Genomic DNA, 18,010 nt, shown 5'->3' on the forward strand with positions numbered 1-18,010 from the left:
TTTTTAATTAAGCTGAGCACGCCTTAAAAAAATCCTTTTAACTCCCTTACTATCTGACTCTAGCAGTGCCAAGTGGCCAATATTTATGGCTTTCAAACTTTATTAAAGGCTCAGAGAAGGGAAAATCCAAGGTGGTTGTGGAGGGGAAGAGAATTAGATAGCAAAGGTCGCACAGATATCAAACCAGAAAGCACTCATTCCCTAAGCTGGGATTGAACCCAGGGCCGCCATTGTAAAATGGCAGAGGCTAGAACAAAATATTGCCAGGTGGTTGTAGGTCTTGGTTTCAAGGATTTAAAACAAGATGGAGGCCTGCAGCAAAGTTTGCTAGGGACCATACAGAAAGTCAGGCAAAGCACACCAGATTGGCTACAGCTTAAGGCCAACCTCACAAATCCTTTCTTACAATTAAAACTCTACAGAAAATATGAACAGTAATCCCCATCATTCCCGGCCCAGCAAAACGTCTTCCAAAAGGAAAAAGAAAAGCCTCTCTTAAAAGTCAACTACTGACGGGCTAGAGAAAAGAAAAGATACCTGGGGAAGACCCTCTTATTCTTATGCAAATAGTTCCTCTTGGAGAGGGGAAGGGAAGGCTCTGTGGACGTGTGGCAGGGAGCACAGGCCAGCCTGCTGCTGGGCATCCTGGGGCCATACATTCCAGCTCTGGCCCGGAGGGGAGCTGGGGAGCCGCCATTCCCCAGTCCATCCCGCGCGTGCCTGCAGCCGTTGGGGTGGGGTGGTGTGCAGTTTCCTCTACCCTCGGAAGAGGTCCCAGGAGAAAATGACATAGAAACCAAAGGAAAAAAAAACGGTTTTCATATTACTCACCCTTCTTCAAGCCCCACGTCCGGACGCCAAAAATGTCGTAGAAAAAAACTGGGTTCTTGTCGTACAACCAGTAAAAGTTTGGCACACAGACACTTTGACGAGTGAGGGGGAATGGAATTTATTGGGTGAAAAGGAAAAAAATAAAAAAGGGAAACAGGAACCTACAGAAAAGCGAGAGTCCTGCTAGCAAGTTTCCTGCCTCACAGATTGAATCCCAGGTTACCACACAGGAACTGGAGAGGCCAGGCTCCTCCCCCCTGCAAAGGGCGCAAACTTCAAGAGGCTCCAGCCTGTCCCCGCCAGTGCGCAGGTGGGCATTATTCAGAAAGAATCAGTCGGGGGAAAGGGTGGGCTTCATCTGGGACCGGCAGTCTGGTTTTTCAGCCTTTAAGCTGTTTTAGGTTTGACAGCGGGGTTTCTCCGGGGATCCTTGGCTGCCTTCTGTCTCTATCACTCACACAGGCTGAGGTTAGGCCAAAGTTCAGGGACCCGGGGAAGAGAGAGAATCTTAACCAAACTTTGGTTAACAGGCATTTTGCTCCCATTGATCAGTAGGAACAAAATAGCTAACCAATTATGGGGCAAAAAACAGGAATTTTTTGAAGTGTCTGTGTCTGGCCTTGTCACAGATAAACAAGGGGGCATTAGTGAGTCTTAACTAAGTTATAAGGAGAAGAGTGGTTCTTTGTAGTAAGCACTTTCTTGGAACATAGAGAGTGGAGGAATACTTTAACCTTCTCTGTTTTCCAGAACAAGAAAAATTTACCGTTGTCACTACATTACTTGGTTCTCTCAGTTTTTTGTTGCAAGAGGACTGAACTTGAAATTCCTCACACAGGTGTTAATCTGTATTGCCACAGGCTAATGTTTTCTACCCAACTACTATTTATCCTGCTTGTTCCAACCCATCATTCAGCAAGCAACTTATATCACTGAACTGGGTGGTGTTTCCTAATCCCCGAACGAAGATAGGTGATTTGCCATGTATTTCCATTGACAATGTTGCATTTTACCTGAGCCCTGTGCTCCTGGAAAATAGTAACAATTAAGAAATCCTCCCTCACATTTATGTTCCTGGAATTTGCTTATTGCAAGGAACCACCCTTCCCATCGGAAATTAGAAATGACTCATAGATGCTCCCATTGTTTTCTTATGGCAAGACAAAAGCCATCTGTGTTCATCAGGGTTCTCCAGAGAAACAGAACCAATAGGAACGGTAGGTAGATAGATAGATAGATGAGCACATTCATTATGTGAGTTGTCTGACATGATTATGGAGACTGACAAGTCCTAAAATATGCCATCCACAGGCTAGAGAACCAGGGAAGCCTGCGGCATAATTCAGTCTGATTCCAAAAGGCCTGGGAAACTAAGAGGGCTGCTAGTGTAAGTCCCAGAGTCCAAAGACCTGAGAACCTGGAATCCTAATGTCAGAAGGCAGGAAAAGATGAATGTTGCACCTTCGAGAGAGAGAGAATTTGCCTTCCCTCTGCCTGTTGTTCTATCTGGGCTCTCAATGGATTGGCTGATGCCTGCCCACATTGATGAGGGTAGATCTTCCTTACTCAGCCTATTTTTAAAAAATATTTTTTACTTGTGCCTCAGTACATAGATTATTGATTCAAATGCTAGTCTCTTCCTAATACACTCTCATGAACATATCCAGAAATAATGCTTTACCAGCTACCTGGACATCCCTTAACCCAGTCAAGTTGACATCTAAAATTAACTATCATAGCCTCCAGATTCCCATTCTTTGTTTCATGAATAGTGGAACTGTTTGTGCCCATTGGTCAATAGGAACAAAATGCCCATCAATCTGACTTGAGAAAACTTTAGTTGAGCTTCTCTCCTTTCCTCAGGGCCCTCAACTTTGAGCTCATGTTATACTGAGTAGTACTGGTTACAGTAGGTAGCTAGTCAGGCATAAGCAGGGCAGGAGAGGGCTCCCCCACACACGCCACCAGGAAAGTCAGGTGACCGTCAGATGATGGTCAGGCACTTGTTAACCGTTTCTCTAAAATAATAATTTGTCACAGCCAGGACCAGGGACAGGCAGTCTCCCTATATTGATAGGAAACACTTAAAACTGGGGATCAGCAGCTTCCTGATAAGATCTCAGGAGTTGGGTGACTGGACTCAAGCATGCACATTATGAGGCAAAATGGCAGAGTATGGCCTTCCAAGGACATTCCACAGGTAAAGGGAAGAACACCTCAAGTCAGCATGCCTACAACTCCAGTAAACACATTGCACATGCAGGCAGCCCACCTCAGGGGAAGAATAAAGGAAAAAGGGATGCAAGACACTGGAAGCAGGCCAGCACGTAAAACCCTAAGTCAAAAGGTCAAACCATGCACTTGTCCTTCAAGTTGCCTGCTTGGGCCTCTTCCTTTTGTTGTTGCTCTAAAGCTTTTTAATAAACTTTCACTCCTGCTCTAAAATTTGCCTCAGTCTTTCCTTCAGCCTTATGCCCCTCAGTCAAATTCTTTCTTCTAAGAAGGCAAGATTTGAGGTTGCTGTAGACCCAGATGGACCTGCCACCAGTAACAGTACTATTAAGCAAATTCTATATTTACCACCTTTAATTAGTATCCAGCTTCATTTTTCTTTAACTATCAGCGACTGTTTTACCCTGATGTCAGTCTATCTTAGGAAGGGCCACTAAGAGGGGGTTGTGTGCTGGCTCTGGGTTGAGCGTGGACCAAAGTTGAGGGCATTTCAAAGGGAGAGTAAGGGAGTAGTAAAGGGAAATGACTAGGGCAGGGGATGGGATAGGGATGGGGTTGAAGGGGCTTGAACAAAGTTAGAGACATGAAAAAAAGCAGGTAAGGGTGTTGGTCAATGTCAATGCGGTTAGGCCATCTGTGTTTGCTAATTGACATGTACCTAAGTTAGGCCTATCTTTCCACTGACACTAGGAGACAGGGGCTCTCTCCTTCCCTATGATTATATTTCAAAGGAATGGCTCTCAGATCATTGAGAAAGACGCTCCTGGGTTGTAGAAGATACATATATGTCTCAAAGGGACAGAAAAAGGGTTTACAATTGTATGTTATTTTAAAAGTAAATTCTTCTAAGAAAAGGGAGGTCAGGGGCCTGTAGTTCGTTTTGGGTTGGAACATTCAGGAAATTTTTTTGGCAGCATTAAGCTTTCTCATGAGGGAACTTAAGGGTGCTAGGGTCATCATCCTAAAGACACGGCCTTGAGCCGTTAGACACTATGCTAGTGTTTGTTCAAGTCTCTTGGTATGGAGGGGGTGAGATAGATAAAGCCATTTGCACTGAGAGTTATACAGCTTTCTTAGAACAAGGTTGAGGCCCAGTTAAGAATGGTCAGAGTAGCCTGAGTAAATTTTGGTCAAGAAGATAGTCTTTGTTATGATGTACTGTCAGATCATACCACATCCACACATTCATCCCACTCCCCAGTACTGTTTTTTTTCTAGACTTGTTCACTTCTCTCTACAAAAGTAAAGCCCTTTTCTGCCTGGCTTTTGAGATGCTTGCAGAGGTCAGCATATTCCCCATTGTAATAGCCATCCACTTCTTCTGTCATAGTTCTTGTCCACCATCTTGCAAAAATCCTTTGGAATAAACTCTCTTCTTACCTAAGCCTGGGTTTATTTTTTATTTGACATCATAGCACTCCATAATTATCATATTGTATTGTAACTACTTGTTTCATGTCTGTCCTACGGTAAACTCTGTAAGAACAAGGACCATGTCTGTTACCCAGTGTTTAGTGCAGCATGTAGTATCAAATAGGTGCTCAATAAATATTTATTGACTGAAGCATTTATGAAAGGATTCTGTATTGAGAATATATTTATAATTATAATGCTATATACAGAGTTATGTCATTCTCCTCTGTATATTGACCACATTATCAATATGAAACTTTTTAAGGGGAAGAGGGAAAATAGGTGCTAGGAATTTCCTTTGCTAAAGTTTATCTCCTTCAGTCACTGAAGAAGAACAGAGACTGACAATATTACCTTTCTTTTCTTTATTGTAGAAATACGAACCTTCCCATTATAAATTGTAGAGGAGGAAAAACTTTTCTGCTATCCTCAAGTTCAGGCACTGGGGCCTGTAAATTAAGCTGACAAAAGCCATATGAGCAAAAGAAAAGGCATACAGCTGTGAAGCCCGAGTGTCTGAGATAGGTCTCAGGTTAATTTAGAAAGTTTGTTTTGCCAAGGTTGAGGACACATGCCTGTGACACAGCCTCAGGTGGTCCTGACGATGTGTGCCCAAGGTGGTCAGAGCACAGTTTGGTTTTGTACATTTTAGAGAGATATGAGACATCAATCAATGTATGTAAGATGAACATTGGTTAGGTCTGGAAAGGCGGGACAACTGGAATCGGGGAGAGGGCTTCCAGGTCACAGGTAGATAAGAGACAAATAGTTGCATTCCTTTGAGTTTCTGATTAGCCTTTCCAAAGGAGGCAATCAGATATGCATTTATCTCAGTGAGCAGAGGGGTGACTTTGAATAGAATGGGAGGCAGGTTTGCCCTGAGCAGTTCCCAGCTTGACTTTTTTCCTTTAGCTTAGTGATTTGGGGGCTCCAAAATTTATTTTCCTTTCACAGTTTTTATTAAAGCTAATATTTTTATGTGGGTGAAGGCCTCACAGAAAACAAGTAAAAACTGAAAGAAGCAATTAGACTTGGGGGCTTATACCATTTTAACAAAAGAAAATACATTGTAGACAACTGACTGGAGAAAGAAAAGTGAGTTTGGTTTTCTAGGAGTGATAAATTGTGGGAAAGTGACTAGGAAATACATAGAGTAACTAACGGAAGGTAAAGCTTATCTTGGTAAGATTGGTTTATGCAGACTTAGTATTAACTCTTATGTGATGATAAGTGTTGCTCTCCCCTTCCTGGTTCAGGGAGGGCACCTTTTTAATGGAAAATTCATTCCTTGCTTTTAGGCAGATAGGGGAGGACAGAAAGCTCTTCCTGCATCTACTGTTTCTCAGTTTCCTTCAGCTCAAAATAATCTCTATGCCAAAGTGGCTTATTTTAAAGTGGCGTATTCTGATCTTCTTCAAGATCCTTGGCCATTTATAATAGAAAGAATTTGAGGATTTTTGTTTTGAGATCTAGTTTGTTGTTATTTCTTTTAATCAACCTGAAGATATTTTTCATTTGTTCCTGTATTTTAAAAGTAAGCCAAAAAGGTAAAATTTATGTTTTATTTTCTATTTTTTCCCACTGGAATAGACTGCACACTTAACTGTACACTTTGGTAAACTGTTCAAATTAATCCCAATGATTATATTTAAGGTAAAGAGCTACTTGCTGAGTATTTAGCAGCCCACTAAGATCATTGATCTCACTGACATCATGGCTCAGTTTCCAGAGTGAGATTGATAATTAACAATGTAGATTAGTTGCTACAGGCAAGATCTTTGTGTGTTGGTATGCTGTCTTTCAGCTCTCTTTTTAACAGTGCTAATCACATTTGCATACTTTTTTCATCGTGAAGACTTTTATTGCTGTCTATAAACTTTGAAAATATCTTGAGCATAGCAGCAACTTTGCTCAATTGTTCATAGTCTTAGTTCCTTTACACTTTAATTGTTAAATGAAAGCAGTATTGCTGAACAGAAACTACATATCTCAATTTGAAGAAAAGGAAAGACACTTCTATTCTGAAAGTAGCCAAAACTGAAATAATGTAAAAGATTTATAATCAAATGGAATGAAGCTGCTTTGTGATTTAAGCTTTACAAAGGATGGCAACTAGAATTATTCAATATGAAGGTCACGCTCAAGAAGCAGTGTTCACTTTTTAAAACAAATTTCTAGTTGACATGGCAAATATAAATACAGCACTATACAAGGGCAAGAGGAGGGGAGTGTCACAAGAAGCCCTACACTGTGTTTATAATCACAGCTGGCAATGTTTACCTAACTTCTAATCCAGTTAGTCAACCACTATATCTCTATGTGAGCAAGATGATGTGGATTATTGAAAATATTCCATATGCCAAAATAAAGCCAACAGGCTCATGAGAAATAGTTTTGGCTAGGTTTATTTGATTTGGCAGAAAACAAAGAAAATGACAGCAAGATTTGAGTCATAGTTTGAGACTTAGTTTTACTGCAAAAATATGCCAATTAATGTATTTTATTAGTACATTACAATGATTCCAGTATAATTTTTCATGGCATAGCCAAGCATGGCTCAAGTATCTATAGTGGCTTAGGACAGATTGCAAAATGCATACACCCTCTGGTGACTGAGACAGCTTCAGGTTCTGCCAGACCACCAGGCAGAGATATAGCTACAGAATACGTTATTGTATGCCCAGAGAAGGAATCAGTAACAGAGAAAGAGAGAGAATAATGGGATATCCCTGAGGATGGTCAAAGCACATTGATTCAAGTGATATTGAATGATCAAAGCTAGGAGGTGTGCAGCATTCCAGGAAGTCTACCATAACATAAGAGGGTTCTTGGGCTGTAGGCAAATCCCAGGGATGGACATTACTGGTAAGACAAAGAAGTCCCCGGTCCTATAGAGATCTAAGTAACGGGCTATAGAAGAGGAAAAACCTTTTTCCCCCTACCCATTTTAGGTTCATTGGCTGGGACCTGTGAATTAGACTGACAAAAGATAAAATAGCAAGAGAAAAGCAAACAATTTGATTAACATGTGCCCCATATATACACATCAAGCAACAGACACTAATAATGTGAAACTCAAAGGGATAGTTAAAATGTGGGCTTATATAACATCTTAACAAAATAAAAATAAATATTTAGAGAAGTGGCAAAACAAAGGAAAGGGACTTTGAGTTTCTAGGAAAGTAAATTTGGGGAAGGTAAATACATGGGGGAAACTAATGGAAGATAAGGGCTAGTTAGTAACATTTGTTATGAAGATTCATCTTGGGGTGTCCCTAGGCTGCTGAGGGTCTAGAGTTGTCTGTGATGATTAATTTCAATTTTTTTGGTTGAGTGGTGAGGGGAGACACCTTTACAAATTTATGTCCTGCTTTTAGGCAAATAGGGGCAGGGCAGAGAGCTTTTGTATCTTGGTATCTGCTTCTTCCCAATTGCTTTTGCCTCAAGAAAATCCTTATGTCAAGGTGCCACATTTTGGGGTTGTATATTCTGCTACTCTTCAAGGTGTATTAACAAGACTCAAGGAAATAGCAGAAGCCTATTTTCAGAATAGAGGCATCTGGTTTACACTAGACTAGCAGAAAGGTCACTCACAGCTGAGAGATGGGCTAGAAAGACTTCATTACCTCCTGATTAAGGACAGGATTAAGGACAGGATTGGTCCTCCACTGTAGACTGAGGTTAATCAGGGAAGTTGTGGTGTGATTAAGGACAAAAAAAGTGAGACAAGGTCAGTGACATTCAGAGCCAGGGAACGAAATTCAAGAATTCAGTGTAAAGTCAAGCAAAGGGTGCCTTTAATTTGTTGGAAGTCATTATCTGGTATTTCATGAAAAAGATGTGAATGCTTTGAACATATGTAGAGGGCAGCCTTTTCACCTGCATCACTCAATTGCATTGCCTCTTACCAGCTCATGGACAATTAAGGTGTCATTTTCCTCCCTTTTTTTAATCTTTTTTTTTTTCCATCATTACTAGATCATTTCCATCAGTATGCACACATGTGGCAATATCCCACTTTGACACAACTCTCCTTCGATGTTACATCTTTTTGAGATATTTTTAACTTCCTTTGCTCCCGATTTAGCAAAACTGCCTTAAACCCCTCAATACTCACTGTCTTTACTTCATCACCTTCTGTTATCTCTTGAACTCACACTAGTCAGGTTTTTATTGCAGTCACTCCGTTGAAGTAACTCTTGACAAGCTTACCAATGATTTCCATGTTCCTAAATCCCACGCTCAATTCTCAGTCCTCATATTATTTTCCTATAAGCTGCATTTGACATAATTTGATCATTTACTCCTTGGCTTCTGTCTCCTTCCCTTTTGGCTGCTGTTTCTTGGCATACTTTGCTTGATCATCCTTATCCTCCAGATATCTTGAGTGTTGGAACCCCTGGTGGCTGAGTTCTAGAATGTTTTCCTTATGTTTTCTTATTGCAAGGTATGTGACTTTCTGCCTGAGGACTTTCTCTGGCCACAGGAGTGTGCTCCACCTGTAACTCAGGTGTGCTGCCACTGAAATTTAGTACCGTTAGATCAGCCCTTAATCAATAATTGACAGAAATTAGTGGAAAAATATCCCGACTTCTTTACTGCTTGGGAGAGATGACATTAGGACATGTTCTATAGTTTCTTGGAATTCTCCTTCAGCTGGATTGAGCTTCAGTTGCACACAGAAGTAACCTTTTTGTTTATTAATGCACGCTGTATAGGCTTTCTTCCCTTTTCTGTCTCACTTCTCTATTTTCCAGTTGGTGCTTCCTGGGGTCACTTCTTGTTTAAACTTGGGCATTTAAACTTGGGCATTAAACAGATTCTGAGACAGAGATGTATTGCAAGAGGTTTATTGAGGAGTGATCTCAGGAATGACATTAGTAAGGTTGTGAGAGAAGCAGGACTGGTCACAGGGAGAAGCCGAACTACAATGCAAAAGAACCATTGGTATTAGCTTACTCTGTGGGGAGCTTTATAACTAGGATGTCCTTCAGAGTTAAGGCAAAAGGGTCAGGGGCTTGTATCTTGCATAGACCAGTCATTGTATGCAACTTGTCCCTGGGAAGGGGCTATAACCTAGACAAGATAGCTCTTATTGGCTAAGGGCAATTTTCAGAGAAGGATTCAGCTGTGAGCCATCAGCAGCAATACTCCTGACAACTGGGAAAATGAGCAAAAGGGATGCTAATGGATCGCCAAAATTCACTACGTTTGATCCCTGTGATGCTTGAATTTAATTGTTTCATATGTTATGTTTGCTCATCTGGGAAAAGCTCCTTTCAGGATTCTGGTTGCTCTCTGTGGTATTATAAAAAATGTATTTGGCTTTTTAGCAATGGGTTTGCCACCAGAACACAGGTGTCATGAAAAGCACACCTAAAAGCCAAAATGGGAAAGGAAAAGGCTCATATCAGCATCATCGTCATTGGACATCAAGATTCAGGCAAGCCCACCACTACTGGCCATCTGATAGACAAAAGAACCACTGAAAACTTTGAGAAGGATACTGCTGAGATGGGAAAGGGCTTTTTCAAGTATGCCTGGGTCTTACATAAACTGAAAGCTGAGTGTGAATGTGGTGTCACCATTAATATCTCCCCGTGGAAATCTGAAATGAGCAAGTACTACATGACTTACTGATGCCCCAAGACATAGAAACTTTATCAAAAACATGATTACAGGCACATCTTAGGCTGACTATGCTGTCCTGATGCTTGCTGCTGGTGTTGGTGAATTTGAAGCTAGTATCTCCAAGAATAGGCAAACCTGTAAGCATGCCCTTCTGGCTTATACACTGGGTGTGAAACAATTAATTATTTGTGTTAACAAAATGGATTCCACTGAGCCACCCTACAGTCAGAAGAAATATGAAGAAATTATTAAGGAATTCTGCACTTACATTAAGAAAATTGGCCTCATTCTTGGAAGAAGTGGCATAGGTACAAAAAAGAAAAAAGAAAACAAAATTGGCTAGAAGTCCAACACAGAAGCACATGTGTCAAGTTCTGGTTGGAATGGTGACAATATGGTGGAACCAAGTGCTTAGCATGCCTTGGATCTAGGAATGAAAAGTCACCTGTAAAGATGGCAATGATAATAGAATCATGCTGCTTGAAGCTCTGGACTGCATCCTATCACCAACTTATCCAACTGACAAGCCCTTTCGTCTGCCTCTCCAGAATGTCTACAAAATTGGTTGTATTGTTACTGTCCCTGGTGGCCAAATGGAGGCTAGTATTCTCAAACCTGGCATGGTGGTCACCTTTGCTCCAGTCAATGTTACAACTGAAGTGAAGTCTGTTGAAATGCACCATGAAGCTTTGAGTGAAGTTCTTTCTGGTGACAATTTGGGCTTCAATGTCTAGAATTTGTCTTTTAAGATGTTCATCATGGCAACATTGCAGGTGACAGCAAACATAGTCAACCAATTGGCTTCACTGCTCAGGTGATTATCCTGAACCATCCAGGTTAAGTCAGTGCTGGCTATGACCCTGTACTAGATTGTCACACAGCTCACATTGCTTGCAAGTTTGCCAAGCTGAAGGAGATGATTGATTGCTGTTCTGATAAGAACCTGGAAGATGACCCTATATTCTAGAAGTCTGGTGATGCTGCCATCATGGATATGATTCCTGGCAAGCCCACGTGTGTTGAGAGCTTCTCTGACTATCCTCCTCTTGATTGTTTTGCTCTTTGCGATATGAGACAGACAGTTGCTGTGGATGTCATCAAAGCAGTGGACCAGATTGCTGTTGGAGCTGGCAAGGTCACCAAATATTCCCAGAAAGCTCAGAAGCCTAAATGCATGTTATCTCTAATACCTGCCACCCCAGTCTTAATCAGTGGTAGAAGAATGGTCCCAGAACTGTTTGTTTCAGCTGACCATTTAATAGTAAAAGACTGGTCAGTGATAACGATGCATCATAAAACCTTCAAAATAAAAGGAGAACGTTTTGTGGACCATTTTGGGGTTTCCTTATTTTTATTTTTATTTTTGCATGTGGCAGTTTTAAGTTATTAGTTTTTAAAATCAGTACTTTTTATTTTCTTCTTTCTGACTTTTATTTTTTAAGTTCAGAAAGTATATGTGTGGATTTGTTACATGGGTGAAGTGTGTGTCATGGGGATTTGATGTACAGATTATTTCCTCCCCCAGGTAATGACCATAGTACCAGACAGGTAGTTTTTGATTCTCATCCTCCTCCCACCCTCCACCTTAAGTAGGCCCAAGTGTCTATTGTCTATCGTCCCCTTCTTTGTGTCCATATGTACTCAATATTTAGCTTCCACTTGTAAGTCAGAACATGCAGTATTTGGTTTTCTGTTCTTTTGTTAGTTCATTCGGAATAATGGCCTCCAGCTCTATTGATATCAATGCAAAGAACATGATTTTGTTCTTCTTTATGGCAATGTAGAATTCTGTGGTGTACATGTATCACATTTTCTTTATCCAGTCCACCACTGATGGTTATATAAGTTGCTTTCATGTCTTTGCTATTGTGAATAGTGCTGGGATGAACATATGCATGCATATATCTTTATGGTAGAACAATTTAATATTCCTTTGGGTTTATACCCAGCAATAGAATTGCTGGATCAAATGTATTTCTATATTAAATTCTTTGAGAAATTTCCAATTGCTTTCCACAGTGGCTAAAATAATGTACATTCCAACTAGTGGTATATAAATGTTCCCTTTTCTCTGCAACCTTGCCAGCACCTGTTATTTTTAGAGTTTTTAATAATAGCCGTTCTGACTGGTATGAAATGGTATCACATTGTGGTTTTGATTTGCATTGCTCTAATGATTAGCGATGTTGAGCATGTTTTCATATGCTTGTTGGCTGCATCTATTTTGTCTTTTGAGAAGTATCTGTTCATGTCCTTTGCCCATTTTTTAATGGGGTTGTTTTTTGCTTGTTAATTTAAGTTCCTTATAGGTTCTGAATATTAGACCTTTGTCAGATGCATAGTTTACAAATATTTTATCCCATTCTGTAGGTTGTATGTTTATTCTGTTGATAGTTTCTTTTGTTGTTCAGAAGCTCTTTAGTTTAATTAGGTCCCACTTGTCAATTTTTTTTTATATTGCTTTTGTTGTCTGAATCATGAAATCTTTGCCAGGGCCTATGTCCAAATGATACTTCCTAGATTTTCTTCTAGGTTTTTCGTGGTTTTAGGTATTACATTTAAGTGTTTAATCCATCTCGAATTGATTTTTATATATGTTGAAAGGAAGGAATCCAGGTTCAATCTTCTGCATGTGGCTAGCCAGTTATCCCAGTACCACTTATTGAATGGTCCTTTCCCCATTGCTTGTTTTTGTCAGCTTTGTTGAAGATCAGATGATTGTAGGTGTGTGGCTTTATTTCAGGGTTCTCTAACCTGTTCCAATGGTCTATGTGTCTATTTTTGTGCCAATGCCATGCCATGTTGTTTGCTGTATCCTTGTAGTATAGTTTGAAGTCTGGTTGTGTGATGACTCCAGCTTTGTTCCTTTTGCTTAGGATTGCTTTGACTAGTCAGGCTCTTTTTTCATTCCTTATAAATTTTAGAGTGTGTGTGTGTTTTTTTTTTTCTAATTCTGTGAAAAATGTCACTGGTAGTTTGATAGGAATAGCATTGAATCTGTGAATTGCTTTGGGCACTATGACCAGTTTAACAATATTGATTGTTCCTATCCATGAGCTGGAATGTTTTTCCATTTGTTTATGTCATGTATGATTTATTTCAGCATTGTTTTATAATTCTTGCTGTAGAAATATTTCACCTTCCTGGTTAGCTGTATTCATAGGTATTTTATTCTTTTTGTGGCTATTGTGAATGGGATTACTTTCTTGATTTTTCTCTCAGCTTGGTGCATTGATTTTGTATCTTGAAACTTTGCTGAAGTTGTTTTTCAGATCGAGGTGCCTTTGGGCAGAGACTATGGGGTTTCCAGGTATAGAATCATATGATATGGGAAGAGAGATAATATGACTTCCTTTCTTTCTTCCTATTTGGTTGCCTTTTATTTCTTTCTCTTGCCTGATGGCTCTGGCTAGGACTTTCAGCACTATCTTGAACAGGCGTGGTGAGAGTGGGCATCCTTGTCTTGTTCTGGTTCTCAAGGGAAATGCTTTCAGCTTTTGCCCGTTCAGTATGATGTTGGCTGTGGGTTTGTTATAGATGGCTCTTATTCTGAGGTATATCACTTTGATGTCTAGTTTGTTGAGGGTTTCTAACATGAAAGGATGTTGAATTTATTAGTATTGAAAGCCTTTATGGCATCTATTGAGATGATTATGTGCTTTTGTTTTTAGTTCTATTTATGTAAAATCAGTACTTTTAATGGATACAACTTGACCAAAAATATGTCAAAGAATTTTGAGACCCATAAAACAAACTTCAATGAGAAAAAAATATATATTATAGATATTTATCTAATATATAAATATATTTTATATATTTATCTAATATATAAATATATTTTATATATTTATCTAATATATAAATATATTTTATATATTTATCTAATATATAAATATATTTTATATATTTATCTAATATATAAATATATTTATATATTTATCTAATATATAAATATATTTTATATATTTATCTAATATATAAATATATTTTATATATTTATCTAATATATTTAGCTAATATAAATATATAATATATTTATATATAAATAAATTTGTATATAAATATTTATATTATCTAAATATATATTTATTTCAAATATATTTAGTTTATATAAATATATATTTAGTTTATATAAATTTATTTTATATACATGTATTTATTTTATATAAATATAGATATATTTTATATAATAAACATCAATTTTCTATAAATATATAAAAGTTTTAGATAAATAAATATACATATTAATTTTATATTATATACATAAAGATTAACAAAATAGACCACCAGCCAGACTAATAATAAAGAAAAGAGAGAAGAATCAAATAGACACAATAAAAATTAAAAAGGGGATATCACCACTGATCCCGCAGAAATACAAACTACCATCAGAGAATACTATAAATACCTCTATGCAAATAAATTCAAAAATCTGGAAGAAATGGATAAATTCCTGGACACATAGACCCTCCCAAGACTAAACCAGGAAGAAGTCAAATCCCTGAATAGACCAATAACAAGCTCTGAAATTGAGGCAGTAATTAATAGCCTACAAACCAAAATAAGCCCAGGACCAGACAGATTCACAGCCGAATTGTACCAGAGGTACAAAGAAGGTACCATTCCTTCTGAAATTATTCCAAACAATAGAAAAAGAGAGACTCCTCCCTAACTCATTTTATGAGGCCAGCCTTATCCTGAGACTAAAACCTGGCAGAGACACAACAAAAATAAAAAATTTCAGGCCAGTATCCCTGTTGAACATCAATGCGAAAATCCTCAATAAAAGACTGGCAAACTGAATCCAGCAGCACATTAAAAAGCTTATCCACCACAATCAAGTCGGCTTCATCCTTGGGATGCAAGGCTGGTTTAATATATACAAATCAATAAATGTAATTGATCACATAAACAGAACTAATGATAAAAACCACATGATTATTTCAATAGATGCAGAAAAGGCCTTAGCTATACTTCAATGCCTCTTCATGCTAAAAACACTCAATAAACTAGGTATTGATGGAACATATCTCAAAATACTAAGAGCTGTTCATAACAAACTACAGCCAATATCATACTGAGCGGGCAAAAGCTGGAAGCATTCCCTTTGAAAACTGGCACAAGACAAGGATGCCCTTTCTCTCCATGCCCTCTCTCTCCACTCCTATTCAACATATTATTGGACGTTCTGTGCAGCACAATCAGGCAAGAGAAAAAAATAAAGGTATTCAAATAGGAAGAGAGGAAGTCAAATTGTCTCTGTTTGCAGATGACATGATTGTACATTTAGAAAACCCCATCATCTCAGCCCGAAAACTCCTTAAGCTGATAAGCAACTTCAGCAAAGTCTCAGGATACAAAATCAATGTGCAAAAATCACAAGCATTCCTATACACCAATAATAGACAGAGAGCCAAATCATGAGTGAACTCCCATTCACAATTGCTACAAAGATAATAAAACACCTAGGAATACAACTTACAAGGGATGTGAAGGGCCTCTTCAAAAAGAACTAGAAACCACTGCTCAAGGAAATCAGAGAAGACACAAACAAATGGAAAAATGTTCCATGCACATGAAAGAATCAGTATTATGAAAATGGCCATACTGCCCAAAGTAATTCATAAATTCAATGCTATTCCCATCAAGCTACCATTGACTTTCTTCACAGAGTTAGAAAAAACTACTTTAAAATTCGTATGGAAACAAAAAAGAGCCCATGTAGCCAAGACAATCCTAAGCAAAAAGAACAAAGCAAGAGGCATCACACTACCTGACTTCAAACTATACTACAAGGCTACAGTAACAAAAACAGCATGATACTGGTACCAAAACAGGAATATAGACCAATAGTACAGAACAGAGGCCTCAGAAATAACACCACACATCTACAACCATCTGATCTTTGACAAACCTGACAAAAACAAGCAATGGGGAAAGGATTCCCTATTTAATAAATTGTGTTGGGAAAACTGGCTAGCCACAGGCAGAAAACTGAAACTGGACCCCTTCCTTATACCTTATACAAAAATTAACTGATGATAGATTAAAGAATTAAATGTAAGACCTAAAACCATATTAACCCTAGAAGAAAACCTAGGCAATACCATTCAGGACATAGGCATGGGCAAAGACTTCATGACTAAAACACCAAAAGCAATGGCAACAAAAGCCAAAATAGACAAATGCGATCGAATTAAACTAAAGAGCTTCTGCACACCAAAAGAAACTATCATCAGAGTGAACAGGCAACCTACAGAATGGGAGAAAATGTTTGCAATCTATCCATCTGACAAAGGTCTAATATCCAGAATCTACAAGGAGCTTAAACAAATTTACAAGAAAAAAACAACCTCATCAAAAAGTGGGCAAAGGATATGAACAGGCACTTCTCAAAAGAAGATATTTTTGTGGCCAACAAACACATGAAAAAAAGCTCATCATCACTGATCATTAGAGAAATGCAAATCAAAATCACAATGAGATACCATCTCACGCCAGTTAGAATGGCAATCAGTAAATGATGCTAATCCAGATGCTGGAGAAGATGTGGAGAAATAGTAATGCTTTTACACTGTTGGTGGGAGTGTAAATTAGTTCAACCATTGTGGAAGACAGTGTGGCAATTCCTCAGGGATCTAGAACCAGAAATACCATTTGACCCAACAATCCCATTACTGGGTATATACCCAAAGGATTATAAATCATTCTACTGTAAAGACACATGCACACATATGTTTATTGCAGCACTATTCACAATAGCAAAGACTTGGAACCAACCCAAATGCCCATCAATAATAGACTGGATAAAGAAAATGTGACACATATACACCATGGAATACTATGCAGCCATAAAAAAGAATGGGTTCATGTCCTTTGCAGGGACATGGATGAAGCTGGAAACCATCATTCTCAGCAAAATAACACAGGACCAGAAAACCAAACACCTCATGTTCTCACTCATAAGTGGGAGTTGAACAATGAGAACACATGGGCACAGGGAGGGGAATATCACACACCGGGGCCTGTCAAGGGGTAGGGGGCAAGGGGACGGAGAGCAATAGGAGAAATACCTAAGGTAGATGACGGGTTGATGGGTGCAACAAACCACCATGGCACATGTATACCTATGTAACAAACCTGCATGTTCTGCACATGTATCCCAGAACTTAAAGTATAAATATAAATATATATATATATATATATTTATAAACTGATTCAAAGAAAAGAACAAAATAAAGGAATTGGGCATGGATTAGCATAGAGAAGAGATGCGTAAGGGACTTCTACATTATGGCTTTCAAATTTTTGATAATGAAGTTGTTAACCAGTTGGACAAAAAACAGAAGGGAGTTAAAATTAAAATTAGAAAAATTTCACTTTGGCCACAGGGTGTATTTTTTTTTTTTTTTTTTTTACATAACATTCTTCTGTTCATTCACCAATGATTTTTGTAGCCTCCATTTTAGTCTGAGCTATTCCAAGGTGCTGAAGTTTTTCAATGATGAGCAGTCAGGGTCTCAGATTCTACCGGGCTTGAAGCTGGATGGAGCTGGATGTCAAGATTATAAAATGCCAAGAAAAGGCCATTGAAACTCATTAAAGAGCCTCTTTGCATTGTTAAAATAAATAAATAAATAAAATAAGTTTTATATAAATAAATATACACATTAATTCTATATAAATATATTATATATTTATTTATGAAAATATATTTTAAATATATTATATAGATATGAATTTATGTAAATAAATATATATCATACAATATATATTTTTGTATAATACATCATTTAATATATTTGATCTTTGTACTCAGTTCTTGGCACAGATCATTGGCATTTCCTGAGTGATAGTAGTGCCTTTTTTATTCATAATGAGTCCCTTTTAACATCATCTGAGT

The 18,010-nt window shown here is 38.3% G+C and overlaps 1 pseudogene; it reads left to right on the forward strand.

The window, feature by feature from the left end:
• Positions 1–9,864: 9,864 nt before the first annotated feature.
• Positions 9,865–17,700, forward strand: LOC100586197 (annotated as a pseudogene).
• Positions 17,701–18,010: the final 310 nt, after the last annotated feature.

Source organism: Nomascus leucogenys, chromosome X (assembly GCF_006542625.1).
Source record: "Nomascus leucogenys isolate Asia chromosome X, Asia_NLE_v1, whole genome shotgun sequence".
Lineage (NCBI taxonomy): Eukaryota > Metazoa > Chordata > Mammalia > Primates > Hylobatidae > Nomascus > Nomascus leucogenys.